At 38.8% G+C, this 13,873-nt stretch overlaps 1 protein-coding gene across 1 annotated transcript in view; it reads left to right on the plus strand.

Moving 5' to 3' along the window:
* The window catches only part of DIAPH3 (diaphanous related formin 3), a 445,967-nt gene that overhangs the window by 429,902 nt on the left and 2,192 nt on the right, over positions 1 to 13,873 (plus strand). The window lies entirely within an intron of this gene.

A 13,873-nucleotide genomic window follows, 5' to 3' on the forward strand; every position in this document is an offset into this window, starting at 1 on the left:
TTGTCCTTGGTCTCAGCTACCCGCCATCTACCGCACTCTGAAAATTTTAAATGGAAAATTCTAGAAATAATGTATATTTTAAATCACATGCCATTTTGAGTAACGTGAAGAAATCTCGCACCGTCTCGCTCCACCTGCCCGTGAATCATCCCTTTGTCCAGCATATCCACGCTGCATATGGACATGGGTCACTGAGTAGCCATCTCGCTTATCAGATCAACTGTCTCAGTATCACAGTGCTTGTGTTCAAGTCACCCTTATTTTACTCAATAACATCCCCAAAACTTTTATTATAGTGTATTATTATAATTTTTCTATTTTATTGTTGTTAGGACTAATTTACAAATCAAACTTTATCACAGGTATGTATCTGTAGGGAAAAACATAGTATACGCAGGGTTCAGTACTGTCTGGTTTCACACACCCACTGTGGTCTTGGAACCTTTGCCACGGGGATCTGGACCACCGTAAATTAGCTTTCTGTATTTTCTAATGTACTAGTTAATATGCGCCATAGATTTTGCTTCTTCTGTGAATGAGTAGTTATGTTGCATTTTAAGCATAGGCAGTGCTTTATACAATACAAGCAAAACCCTGGAACAAATATTCCTGGTTCTGTTTAACTAGGGAGCTCAATCGATGTTTCAGGTATTAATCAGAAACAAGATCCGTGAAGAGGAAGCGTCTCAGTGTCCTTTGGTTCTTTGTGCTAATATAGGAATCCTGTCTGCTTCTCTTTCAGCATTTGGGGTTTATTTTTTAAAAATTAAAGGATGGTGCTATAGTTTGGAGCCCAGAGCTGAATTACGGAACTGGAGTTGAAACCGAGCTCCACCATAACTTGCACCCTGATGTGGGGCAAGTTTTTAACCCTTCAAAATTCTCCTTCCTCATCTGTGAAACAGAATAAGTCAGACCCCATCAGGCTGTATCACATACACATGAAACGCCTCGTGCTGGCAGGCACTTAGTAAGCGCTCAAACACATTAATATTGTTTTTATAGCTGGTCTTTTGTAAAACGAAACCTGAAATGGGGAGAAAATACCTGACAATTATGTTATTAATTGTAATTTTATTCACTGTAATAACAACACGGTGAGAAAGTGAATATGTCTTTGTTAGAACTAAATCTGAGTTCCACCTTCGTGGATCGGAAATTGTAATTTTAACAAATTATTTTTGGTTTGTCACATAGTAAACGTCATCGGACAAATAAGGACTGACACACACACATTCTAATTTTTTACTCTGATAAGTAGGGATCTAAACATGTAAGATAATAAGGTTTGTATATTCCAGGAGAAAATAGACATAATTACATAAGAGAAATAAAATGATGATTATTGGAAGGTCCGTGAACATTCCAAACAGACAGACTGCAGAACACATCACTTCTGTGCTCCATTCCAGAAGAGGCCTTTTCACTTCATAGGATTCCATTAACTGCGAAGATTTCTACAGTCCGTTAAATGCAGTGATTTCTTTCCTCTTCCACTTAAATGGGAGCCGCCAGTAAAATAGGTAGTAGCATTGCAAAATCTAAGACCTTTAGAAATAGAATAACTGGCAAACATATTATTGTGCTGTAATAGTTGTAAAAGAATATATTATGTTCCGTAATTTTTAAGTCACTAAAAGTTGTTGAAGATACTATAATGCCCAGTTAAATGTAATGATTGGTGACAGGTGTCACTGTCTGACCTCTAGTGGCTATAGCTTATAGCTGCATCTCAGTTGATGAGTTTAAGAAACGAAATACCTAAGACTATGGAAAGAAAGCTCAGATTCTGATAACAGAGTTCTACAAGTGAGTGTATGATTAGCTTCCCTAAGTTTCTACTAGTCTAAATGGTGGGGTACTGCCTCAAAGAACAGTGTTCAGAATCAACTTTGTTTAGGTGCTTGAAATGCATTGTTGTTAAGCATTATTTCATATTTTCATGAAATATTTTAAAAAGTGACAGAATATCTATGTAGTAAATGTCTGTATGAATAATATTCATAATGTGGGTCAATATGAATATTTTCAGATTCAAATTGAACAGAATTATTGCTCATATACTCCATCGTTGAGTTAAGGATGATGTTTTTGACCAAGAAACAGATTGGAAATGACCAATAATCTGGGGCATAAACTCTCTGATTACTGAGCCACCAAACTAAAAACATACTGCATTTAATATGATGCCCCAGATTGAAAAACACTAAGAACATTTATATTATCTTAAGTTTGAGTAATAAAAAAGAGAACATTCTGTCATGTGATAGTAACACAGTTTCCTTTGTCTTTAACAAACCATACTGGAATATTTAATTTTTTCCTTTCATACATTATCTCTCGATTAGCTGAGAACTTTCATCTCATTAGTTTAATGAACCATAAATTGCAGGACATTTATGGTTAATGTGGATATCCAATAACTGTTTATTTCAAATACCATATAGAAGATAAAGTTCCATATACTTTAAGGCTTCTTCTGAGCTAACACTTGTAGCTTTTAAGAGAACATACAAGAAATGGAACAAGTGATATTTGCAACATCTTGTGCTCTGTCCATTTTCCTGCTGTCAGCACCTTCTTTAGCTTACCAAGTGTAATGCGCACTAATTCCTTTATTTTCTGCCTGCTGTATGGTCCATTTCTAGCGCTTTGTGTTTCGTGTTACCATAGAGACAAGAGATACTCCAAAGTCCTGGGAAGACGAATAGAAGCAGGTCTTTAAGGCAACAGGCCCTGCTGGCTCGAGAATCCCGAGGCAGGAATCTATAACGGTAAATGGAAAGAGGGAGTCGCGTGTTCCAATCCATCTGTGTGTGTGCATCGAGTCCAGGAGCCACGGCCTCAGGAGCCACGGCCTCAGCCTGTGCTGCATTAAAAACGAGAGCGCTACGGAAACCAGGTTTTCAGAGCTCTCGGTGCAGCCTGGAACCAAACTTAACGTTTTATTTGCAAGAAAATAACTGAAGTAACATTGACCTATTGCTTTCACTGTTTGCTCATTAAAAGGGAACAGCTTCTAGGAAGGGCCTTCTGTGCCTGATTTATTTTGCAGATCAAAAATCTCACCTTTAAAATGAGGATCGAGATTTTTTTACTCAGCGAAAACCATCAGAAATCAAATTGCAGCTTGAGCACAAGGGACTCTACAACCAGCACCCAAGTCATTGATCCCATATACTCATTCTAGAAATGAGTGGTTTATATTTACCCAAAATTCTCACGTATTCCTTCCATATGTTAGATACATAACTCAAAACGTGTAAACGTTCTTCTGATTTAATGAATCGTTACATTATTTCCTTCTATATTATTTTTATTTCATCGATATTTATTTAGGAGAAAGCTGCTAAAAGATTTTAAAATAACATAGATTTTTTTTCCCCTTGCCTTTTTCTTACAGATATGCGTGGTAAGGCTTTATAGGGAAAGGAGGAAGAGAAAAATGAAAATCTTAACAAAATAGTGTGAAAATAATTTCAAAAGAACAAACGTTATTTTATAAATTAAAACGTCTTTTTTTTTTTTTTTTTTGGGGGGTAGGGTGTTTGCTGGATCTTTGTAACAGATCTAGTATTCTAAGCAGGGAAAGAGTTCAGAGAAATTCATAAAACATCCACATGCCTTCCTAGGTTCTTAACCCAAGGGCATAGGATGCAAAATTGTACTTTGGCCGAAGGCAGCCAGTGATCTTTAAATCTGTAAATAGAGTGAAAACAGTGAGGTCGAGTGAGGCCCTCTGAGGCACGCACTTTCTTCAAACTGACAGTAGGAGGCAGTAGTGTACTAGCCTGAGCCCTTCGCTCAAGGTAACGTCCATGACTCATGCCAGATTTTTTTTTGTCCATTCGTTTTCTAGAAATACAGGAAACCAAAATCTTAGAAGTAGTTTCAGATTTCATAATGAAGCTTGGTGCCATCCATCCAGTACGAGATAATGCTGCTGGGCTGCGAACAAAACAATCAGAAACGGCGAGTCTGTCAGCTAACAGTGGCAACTCCGCACCTTGGCTCCAATTTGAATAGGAGAATGGCAAGAAATAAAGGTCAATCTCGTTTTGGAAAGGAGAGTCACATTTAATAAGTTAGTTCCTTCTTATTTTCACTGATTTACTAAAATGAGTACAGAACTATGAAGTAAAAGGAGAGGAGTCAGTGGTAGCCTGGGTTTCCCATGCTCAAGGCAGCTGGATAAGCACGCCCAAACGTGGGTGTGTCGTTATTAGGGTTCGGCTTCGTGACTGTATTTTTAATCCTTCGCCGTGTTGTCTATTTTACCATTCACAGAAGCTACATCAATCCATATTACCTAGGACAGTACAACCGTTCCTTCCTCTTTATAGGAAACAGAATCACAAGGAAATGCTAAAATGTAGAACATTGCATGCTTTCGCTTGATTGTTTTTTAATGTAGCTAAAAAAAAAAATGTTGGCAAAGCATTTTCCTTCTGTAATAACTGATTTTGTTATAGGTTATCTTTCATTTATTGATCTAATTTCAGTAAGGTATATATTGGGGGATTTTTTCCCTCAGTATAAGGGATGTATTTATAACTGCGATTTACTTCTCTGTGTGATTCAAATAGCACGTATTTACTGATAACTAACACGGTTAGTGTGCAATCTGTGACTGGAGAACAAAGCCAAGCTTACTGGTCTGAGCTACGTAAATAAATTGCAGATATACACACATCCCTAATACAGAGGACCAGATTCCAAAATACAAACCCATACAGAAATGTGGCTTGTGATTTTGATTTTGTAACTTTTGCTCTAGCCACGTGAACTACACATCCCTACATGGTGACCTATGGTAAGTCACAGAAGTATTGTTAGTAAATCTAGAGAAATGAACAATAGTAATTTCCAGTAGAATATGGATTATTCCAATTTGAACTGTTTAAAGTTTTAAAAAATATTTTGTCATAATTTCTAAATTATTTTTAATAATTATTAGTACAAAATCCAACCTGAGATGAAGTTACTCATCATTGAAATATTCTATAAAAATACCACTCAGAAATGTTACATGTAGGAGCACTGCTAGAAACTCCAGAGTCTAGATCTGTAGCCAGTAGTTACATGTGGCTCATGAGCTCTTGAAATGTGACTAGTCTGAATGGAAATATAGTGTGTCATATACATATTTGATTTCAAAGACTTAGTGCCAAAAAAAAGAATGTTAAAGATTTTATCAATGTTTTATTTTGCTTACATGTTGAAATAATAGACATTTTATTAAGTAAAATACATTTTTAAAATTAATTTCTCCTGATTTTTTTCCCAGTATTTAATGTGACTTCTAAAAAATTTTAAGTCGTTTATGTAGCCCACTTTTGTGACTCATTATATTTCTACTGGACAACTGTTCTAGACTCAATGCTATGTCCTAAGAGGCCAGAAAGCACAAAAATACACATTGATCAAAAATGATGTGTCATCAGTTTGTTGTTCGGGTAATGTTATTCTGAAGTGGATTTTTTTTTTTTTTGGTCCCAGGGAGAGAAGGATTAGTATAAACAGTAAGTGAAACAAGGTGGTAAAATTATGCTTAGGTTCAGTCACTCAAGAAATAATGTATTAACCACTCATTAAGAGGCAGGCACTATTCTAAGTACAGCAGGTCTTCAATCTTCGAATAACATCTTTTGTTTAATGTCATTTTATTATAACATTGATGAGAAAAAAAATCCATTCCTATCTGGGGCCGTTGTCTGTGTGGAGTACGCACCTTCCCTGAAAGTCTGCATGGGTTTTTTGGGGGGGTTCTCTGGTTTCCGCCCACATCCCAAGGATGTACACAGTAGGCGACTTGGCATGTCTGAATTGTCACGGTCTGAGTGAGTGGAGGGGTGCATGCACCCTGTGATGGAAGGGTGTCCTGTCCAGGGTCGATGTCCACCCTGTGCCCTGAGCTGCTGGGACAGCTTCCGGCCAGTGCTGAAGCAAAATGAACTGAGCTGAAATGAGCAGCTAGAAAATAACTCTCTTCCTTTTAACCTTTCTTAGATGTGTGTGTAGCTCACATTAACTAATATTAGAAGTGTCTTGGGTCTTTATTTAGAAGTTTGGTGATGTTTTTGTGACCAGATATACGCTGTAGGAACTTACCTCTCATTTATATCAATTAGCCTATGGTAAAATTGGTTTCGTTCTACATCGTTTCATTATACGGTGTTTTGCTTAAAGCTGCAGTGTCTAAGAACCTGTCGATGGACGATGTTATGCGAGGATTTACTAGACTTGGGAACACGACAGTGAATAAGGCAGATCCCTGCCTTCATGGAGCTGACGTTGTAGCAGGTTAGATCAGAGTTAGATGGATATGAGTTTGGGTTTTTTTTATTACTTGAACATATTACTACTTTTTAGATATGGCTAAGATATACATAGCGGTAGGCTGGGGAGAAGTAAAGGAACGTGAGCATGTAATTCTGTTGTTTTATGGGACTAGTTACGTTTGATTCTTCCCAGAATTTTGAACTACTACTAACTGAGTATAATTCTGCATGTTCATAATAAAAACGACAGGATCCTAAGTGTCTCAAGGACTTAGCACCTAGCATGGTGGCTAAATACTCACTGGATTAACTCTGAGTTAACTGAAGCTTAACCTCAAGGAAGAACAGTCGCAACTATGGCTGTCTGACTTGGCAGACAGCAGGCGTGGGAAATGCGGTCTTTGCCTTTAAATAGTAGAAGGACCAGTGAGCAGAAGAGGAATTAAACTCAGTGTAGCCTTAATGAGAAAAATCAGTAGGGCCAGGGACTCAGATTTCAGGGAAACAAACTTTAGAAAACTGTAAGGTAAAACTTTTCATTATTAGAGCTGTCCAAAGTAGGAATCTATTAACTTGTATGATCATGAGGATATAGCTGGAGGTCTTTAAACTTAGGCTAGAAGACAACCACTTGATAAGATGCTGAGTGAGTGGAATTTCACTCAGATGGTTCTACTAAGTAACTGAGGTCATTCCAGTCCTGAGTTTTCATGATTCTATGAATCGAAATGAAATGGAATTGCAATGGCATAAGTTACTCATTCAGAAAAACACCTGTATATTGGAAATAGCTAACAAATGTCAAATTAGGAAATATAAAAAATAAAGGCAAATACTCGAACGCACACTATAAGATGCTGCTTAGAAATGGCTTCAGGAAAAGATTTAGGTCGTATAGTGTTTATTTACTATACGATTATTTTTCAATACAGATTCCTAGTTATTAGCACTAAGAACCAGCCTTTTCTCAAACCTCCCAAATGTAAAGTACCCTTTACAATGTGTCTATTTGCTATGACCTAGTCATGTGCCCCCAAGCCAGGGTGGCATAAGATTTGGATTGGGTTTGCCAGAGGCAAATAGCAAAGTTAGTGTGGCTGTGACAGTTCATGGACTTCTCTAAACTTCAGTTTCCTCATTTATAAAATGGAGTTGTTAGTAATTATCTTTTAGGTTTGTTGGGAAAATTTTTAAAATGACATGTAAAGGATTTACCATATATATGTAGTATGTATTTAATAACTACAATATCAAACCATAGTTCTGTGTTATTTCTTCACCCTCTTCCTCATAAACCACCAGATTAATTTATCAAGTTATTTACTATCTGTCATCTGTTAGCTGACAGGCACTTGTGTCCTTTAGAAATATTTACTTAATAGCTGGTAAGCCACACACTGCTGACCATACGTGCAGAGTAGCCTGAGACAGCTGTCAGTAACAGATAGCAGAACGGGTTGGTTTCAGTATGTTGGTATGAAGAGAAGCTGCTTTGGACATGAAGTTTTGGTTTGAGAGTGTGTCGTTTGAAGTAATGGTAGGGTATTGAAATATAAGTGCTTCCGGAGGCTGAGGTAGGCACAGTGCTGAAGCTCTCCCATTAGGGCTGGAGGTGCAGATGTGGAAGTCTCCTTCCTAGAGATCTTGGTCAAGAGAATATAGATAGGACGGAAAAGTGGGCAGGGGATGAAATGGTCACATGGAGAGAGGCATAGTCATGAGTGGATGTATAGGGAAAATATTTGCAAAGTATAGAATAGTCATCTATAAAGGTCACAATGATATTGATATTAATTATACAATACTCAAAGTTATGAATAACATTCTATAATTATGACATGAGCGCCCCAGAGTTAGGACAAACTTCACCGGTCACAGTCCTCTAAAAGACTATCCTTACTTCAGACACCAGCTGGCTACAACTTTGGGGGGATTTACTGTCCCCTCAAGTTTGACAATTTGCTACGACAACTCCTAGAATTCAGGAAAGCGCTATACTTTGTTATAGCTTTACCACAGTACAAGGACAAGTCAGAACCAGCCAGAGAGAGACCACACCTCAGGTAGGTTCTGGGAGGGCTCCAAACATGAAGCTTCTGTTGTCCTCAGGTATACATGACCCCGCCCCCAAGCACATCAGTGTGTGACAGTACTCATCATATTGTCCATGTGTGACAGTACATATTACTGAGAAAACTGGGAAAACTCAACTGGTACTCAGTGTCCATAGTTTGTCTTGAGGTTTCTTTACGTAGACATGATTGATAGGTCACATGATTGGTCTTTCTGATGTGGCCATCCCCCATCCTGAGTCACTCATTACCATAAACTAGCTAGGGGTCCGCCATGAATAGCAAAGGCACTCCTATCACTATGGGAATTTCTAGGGTTTTGAGGTAACCTCCCAGTAACCTGGAAAAAGAATGACCAAATTTTTATCACACACATTTTATAAAGTTGCAGCTATAAGAGAAAATGAGGCATGAGAAAATGCCATTGAGTTTAGGAATTGTGAGGCGTCTGATAATTTTGCGGGGAGCGGTTTCAATACAGAGGTACAGATGAAAGCCAAATTGGAATTTGCTAATAATTGGGTAGCAATGTGAGAAAGACAGAAGCAAATATAGAGAAGGACAGTCAACTCAAGTAATATATTACAAATCAGGACAATAAGTCCTTGAATGGAAAGGTTTACATTACTATTCTCTTTAGAAGAAAGAGGCTGGATTCATCCTGCACGCCCTGTGCTCAGGAGCCTGCCCCATCTGGAGTTCTGCTAGTCCGATTATCAGTTAGGAAGGCCCAGCAAAGGAAATTGCAAAATGGCCGTGCTATCTTTGAATTTTTATTTAGAGGACAGTGATATAGAACAAGGCTGAGCAGAAATGTATATGCGATGAGTTTCTGCCCCGCAAAAAGTTCTAGTGTAACTGTCAAGTGTCTCCTCTATTCAGAGATCTCTTCTATTTATCATCCTCTGCTTTGTCTGTCTTGTTTGAATTGGGAAAGTGATTATTTTGTTTTGTTGTTGTTGTTTCTACGTAATCGGTTCAGTAAGAGTTTCTTGGCACTCCTAAAAGATTTTAGCTATATACAAAATGCCCTTTTGCTCTTTTTATCACTTCTATATACTTTCATTTTAAAAGGTAAAATGTAATATAAATGGCAAAATGAAGCCAAGGGAAGACAATTATTTGTATCGTCAGTAATTCAAAGCCACGGACACCTCAGGGATATGGGCTGCTGGCGGTCAGCACGAACTTCCGTTATTGCATAGATTAAAAACATATATTTGTCACACACTTTACTGTCATGTAGACCCAGTAGTGCTTTAAAAAATGTATTTATGGGTCATTTTTTTTTCTCTCACCCAAATAAAGTCATTGCTGGGGTGAAAACAAACGGCTACTTAGTAGGTCAAAGTAATAGTTAAGAGCAAACAGTAAAAGAATTGTAAGGAGAGACCAAATTTCGGGACGACTGAACAGATGCAGTCAGTTTAGGACACTAGAGTTCTATATTCTTCCTCCTGTCAAAGCTGCCACAGGCTCACCATTGACCACAAAAGGCAGGAGCTCAATTTTATATTTCATCTGAGAGTTGGCACTTCTAAGAAGCTCATGCCCATTAGAACCACAATGTGATGGGGGGATCAATAGTGACTTAAAGGGAATAATGCCTCTTTCTGAACCATAACTGATATTTCCTGAAGCAGAGAGGGTTTTCTCCAAGGGCTGTCAGCCAGGGCCTTTGCCTTCTTAGCTCAAGAAGCATAACTGTTGGCTGAAACATTTCCTCATTTGGATGCCAAGTTGCATATAGTTATATTTACTTTTTGTCAGCAATTTTCCTGGGGTTCTCTGTCTTTTGTGTTAAGAAACAATGGAAATGTTAGGTCAGGATGTTGGGGGGGTTTGTTTATTTATTTTTTTTTTTAGCTTTCTTTGTCATCTAAATCTGTAGTCTGCCAAAGGTCATGTGGGCTCCAACACTGATGTAATTTAAGGCTTTTATTATCATTTTCAAGTCCAGTAAATCCTCTGTATTTAAGAGCCATTCAACTTTTCAACAATTTTCAACTTTTCATTCACTTTCAGAAAACAAGCTGTGGTGGGACTCCAGAATCAATTCTTATAGTAAGAATCATAGGAGGAATTAGATTAAGATGGGAAAACTCACTTATTTCAAAAGAAAATAGGATGTATTCTCCATTTCCATGGAAACGTAAATACAAGATGTGAAGCTCAGATTCCCTTACTGAACCGGTACTGAAAATCACAGCTGGGCCTTGGTGATCTGTACGGCACTGACTAGTGGCCCTGGATATTGGCAATAGTTCTAGATAGGTCAGACTCCTCTTCACAGACATCAATTGTAATATGGAAGGCGGGGTCAGTGGGGAGCACACAGCAGCCTTGGACTTAATTCATAAAATACTACCGCAAGCTTCCTCTTTGGAGAGTTCAACAATCATTCTACTTTGCCTTAATATTTTTAGTTTCCATTTAAAAATGTATATTGATAAGGATCTAAGTTGACAAGAAATAGAAAATGCTTCTTTTTCTTGATACTCAAGCCTTACCTTTCATTGAAACGGTTCATGTGTCCAGGTACATAATCTTGTATTTGGAACTGTCTAACTTCATATGGAAAGGACAAGCCCACCAGCCTGAAATTACAATTTATTTCATGCTCCTATTATGGATTTCTTCCAACATGCGGGGTTGAGCATCTCCCTGATGTTTGAAATGATCATTTAGAAACTAGTACATGTTTTAGTGCAGTAGTGCATGGTCTTCAGTTCAGTTACATTATAGCCGCCAGTAGATGTTTGCAAATAATAGTAATGGAAAAAGACATCTGGCCTTGATCACATATATATATTTCTGTTATAAAAGTACTTTCAATTTGGGACCCTCCTCTACCTATAAACATTTTTTTTTTTTCTATTACCGTGGGACAGGAGTCTCTTCTAACCCAATTTCATTTATCTGCTTCTCAATGTAAGATGCGACTCTCTCAGTTCTACAGTTTAGATGGCCCATGGCAGGGGACCCGGATGGGGGCTGTTGGGATGCTGAGAGATAAACGTGAGGGCTGGAGTGAGGAGTTGTTACCTTGGAATTTCTAACAGCTGTAAGCTCATTTTTAAAGAATGCTTGTGCACATTTATTTCTTCAGTGGCTTCAGGAAAGGCCTCTTTCTTTTTTATATTGTCTTTTTCTTATGAAAGATTCTTTACCTAAAACCACAGAGGGGTTACATACCAGTTTGGTTTTTCTCTTATCATTTTGCCCCTTTCAAACAAGCTCTTAGCTATTCAGAGTTTTCTCAAAGGGCACAAATGCTCTTGCCTGCATTGGCCCACCCATTGTTATCCACTGAAGCCTCCAAAGAAGTTCAAAGAGCAAATAGTAAAAGGAAAAGCCAGGCTCTGCTGGGCATTTCATCCTTGGATCTGGTATAGGACAGGTGAAAGAGGACCGAAATATCCAAGTGGATAGACAATCCTTGTTTTTTTAGCAACACACAGTGTATCAGTGACCTAGAAGAGTAGAGGTCAAAAGCATGATCGGAGTGGGTTCAGGAGAAAAATGGGAAGAGAAGAATTGAAACCGTAGGTATGGCAAGTCTGAGAGAATCTTTGTTATACAGGCAGTCAACACCCGAGGTAGTAGATGGAGCAAGCAGGACGTGGAGTCGAAGTGGTTTTTTTCTCTAGATTATTAGGTTGTTGCAACATACTTGCATGACGAAGGGCGTGATCACACGAGGAAGGCAGCCTTTAAGATGCAGTAGTGAGGACACAGCTGCCAGAGAGATGTCCTTGAGTAGACAAGAGTGCATGGTGCTCGCCTTGAGGGACCGTCCCCAGTGGCAGAGCAGAGCCTGGGGGTGTGGAGGGAGAGCATGCACGTGCGTGCGGTGGGCAGGGCAGACAGTAAACGTCGGTGTGGGGCAGTTTGTGGGAGTTCCCTTCTGCCTGCTTCTGTGAATGAGTTAAGTGAGAGTGAAGAACACGATGGACATTTGAAAAGAGGAGAAGGTGTGAAATAGTTGCCTAGGAGAATGGAAGATGCACGGACTAGGGGATTGTAGTGCCATTCAGGCTGTACCTGAAGTTTATGACTAAATGAAACCAGGAAAGGAAAGAAGTACACGTATGACCTTGGACATACAGTGCTAAAGTGGTTTATATGGGTATACTATCTGCTTTATAAATTTATTGGGAGAATTAAATGTGTCAGAAAGCATTCTGAAGTATAAGTACAGGACATCGTTATTATGAGACTTAGCTTTGAATTACTTAGCACTTTTCCTTGGCAAAAAGCTTTTCAAATTTCTTTAAGACAGCCTTAGCATCTCTAGAGACAATATTTGGCTTCTGCCACTGATTTACTCAGTAACTAAGTCTAAGCAATGACTTAACCTCCTCCTGCTTTTACCTCTCAATCTATAAAATGAGGGTGGTAATGTTTAAAGTGCAACGAATGCTTTATAAATAAAGGTGCTATAGATATACAAGCTATTAATAAAATGTTGTTTCAGCCCTTACTGGTACGGTCACTGGTACGGTCACCAGAAAGTTACAAAGGTCAGAGCATCTGAAAAAGTCCTAAGCCTTGGGTGGTAAATGCCTGCCTCGGAAAGCTTTGAAAGAGGAAGAAAAAGACATATCTGATTCTCACAAGTACCCTGTGAGGCTGATTAGAACCTGAGACTCGAAGAGGTTGAGTCACCTGTGAAAGCCAAGTGGCGGAGTGTGGATTTCAACCCAGATTTGCCTTAAAATCCCATGTTCTTTTCACTTGGTCGCATGTGGAATTGGGCTCGACACATGATAGCCTTAGAAGGTACAGAATAATGTATATATTATAGGCCTATATTTTAGCCCAGTTAATCTCTTCTCTGCCATCACACATTTGACTGGAGTTGCCCAGTAGCAGAATAAACTGGCGTCTTGGAGATAATCATCACAATGGAGTCGTTTACAAGAAATCACATGACAAGAAAAGAGGAACATTTGGGGGAAGGAGCAAGTAGGCTGATGGAAAATTTGCACTTGGCAGCAAATGCAGGTTTCACACACTTTTGGGGACAGGATCGGTCATGGGCACTGCGGGAATACCACGTGCCCGGGGCTCCTTACCACAAATGCAATGCGTACATTGTAAACTATAAAGTCACTGCTCAGTTAGATTTTTACTTTGGAGTAACAATTACCCACGCGATAGAGAAGGGGATAGGAAAAGTGTATTTATTTTTCTTCCAACAGCGAAAAGGTGATCATCCTTCTAAAATTGAAATTGTCCAAGAAAGTGTGTAAAATCCTCATCCATCACCGGAAAGCCCCCGGTCAAAAAAATGACAGTGCAGTAAATATCTTCGGCAGCCACCTTTTAATGTACAAGCTGTTTTCCGTTGGAGTTTTCAGCACTCACATAAAACACACTGTCATGAGTGACTGCTTGTGCTCCAAAGTCATTACCATTGGGATAATGGAACATCTCTCGGCGAATAACCAAAAAACTTTAAATGTCACGTCAGGTTTGTTGAAGCCATTTTCAAGCCCTCTTCAAGGTTATAGGAAT

Source organism: Pteropus vampyrus, unplaced genomic scaffold, assembly GCF_000151845.1.
Source record: "Pteropus vampyrus isolate Shadow unplaced genomic scaffold, Pvam_2.0 Scaffold13, whole genome shotgun sequence".
NCBI classification, from domain to species: Eukaryota; Metazoa; Chordata; class Mammalia; order Chiroptera; family Pteropodidae; genus Pteropus; species Pteropus vampyrus.